The following is a 1,779-nucleotide window of genomic DNA, read 5'->3' as shown; positions in this document are numbered from 1 at the left end:
CAAGTCTACAGCTTTATTTTAGTCTTTCCTTGAAGATCCCATATCTGAAGTAAAACAAACACAGCCAAGGCATTTTTTATCCGTTTCAACACTGGCTGGAGACCACAGCACGACTCGTTGTTGCGTTTGCAATGGTTCCTTCAAAGAAGCTGATCATGGGTGCGATCACTCGCAGTCAGTTGCCATCTTTTTGGTGACTTTGGTGCATCAAGAAAGAGATAAAAGGGCAATAAAAATCACCCAAAATTGCAAATGTGTTGCTGTCTACATACACATTAATTCACGTTAGCTATTCCATTCAGAGTCCAGCTAGAACCTCATAAAGATTGAAACGTGAAATCCTACACAAATGGTGACAATGCTGCTGCATGATGGCAGTTTAACTGCAAACTAATAGAGGAACAACTTCTGTTCATATTGGAATGTAACCAGAATGTAACCAGTTGACACTTGAGTCAAGTGTCCTATTGCAATGTAGACTAACTCACTGATTGCAATATGCTGGAAGTCTATCTACATTTATAAAAAAAGATGTCAATCTTTGACCAATCTGTCTGAGAGTGCTGACTCTGGGTCAGACTGCAGTTGTTTCAAGAGGCAAACAAGCAATTGCACTCAACTTGCGATCCAAAGTGGTCGCCAAAAGGATAAGGATGTTGCACAGTCAACCTCTGAGCAACCAGACATCATGGAAACTACTTCTAAAACAGTCTCAGACAGCAAAATAATTCAGTGCAGTCACTGGGCAGCCATTGATTTTTTCCTAGTCGCAAGGTGGTTGATATCCTATTTTTACTCGTGAAACGATTAGCTATGAATAACTGAAACAGTTAGCTAATTACAATATACTAACTATACAAACTGTTATACTCAACCCATCAGTAAAAGTAGGAGATATGTTATTGTAACTGTAAGCACACATCAGCCATTACTGATAAGTTGGTGAAGCTGAAATTAAGATTAAGTTATATATTTTATAAATTTGTTCATACAGAAATCAGCATAGCGTTAAAATTACCTGAAGGTTTAGATCTTGTTAGAATTCAGTGGTATGCTTAAAAGTTTATCCATGTGGTTGTTACTTTGACATGTACCACCCGCCTAGGAATCATTGCACATGAAGCACAGCCCCTCAGTGCAACAGCCCTCCCCAACCTGGTCTCCCCAGTGTGCTCCAATACAACTCCAAAACAACAGTGACACTATAATGACCCTAAGTAGAGAGACGTGTCCCCTTAGGAAGTTTATCTCAAGTTCAGGCAATCAAAAAAGTATGCTGAAGCAACTGTATCTTCAAATTTTAAATCTGTAACATCTCTGTTTAGTTTTAGACCTGATGCAGAAGCAGGGCACATTAAAACGCTGCAAAGGTAACTGTTGAACAAAATATTTGTGGTAAGGAGAAAAAAGTTAAATCCTGCCTATCTTTGGGCATGGGACCACGGCCACCAATTCCAGTAATAATACACAAAATCTCCAAAGTCAGTAGGATTTATCCTCTGGTGAACACTTCAAAAATAAGACGTGTATTTCTCTGTTTCTTTTTTGAGGTGGGTGGGGTTTGTGTAAAAAACTGGCCTCAATTCCTGCTGCAGCACAAATCCAAGGAGATAGTTTAGAGAACAATGATTTATATTATTAGGTCCATCTTCCAGCATCTGAAAGAAGTTGCTGAAATGTAGATCAAATATACTGAAAAATTCAATATAGAGTTATATGAAGTCCCTAAACAGTTTTAAATCGTGAAAGAACTTAGTGAGGTAATAGCTAACAGTAGAA

Source organism: Oreochromis niloticus, linkage group LG13 (assembly GCF_001858045.2).
Source record: "Oreochromis niloticus isolate F11D_XX linkage group LG13, O_niloticus_UMD_NMBU, whole genome shotgun sequence".
NCBI classification, from domain to species: domain Eukaryota; kingdom Metazoa; phylum Chordata; class Actinopteri; order Cichliformes; family Cichlidae; genus Oreochromis; species Oreochromis niloticus.
The sequence above is the reverse complement of the archived record's forward strand: the minus strand, read 5'-3'. Positions refer to the sequence as shown.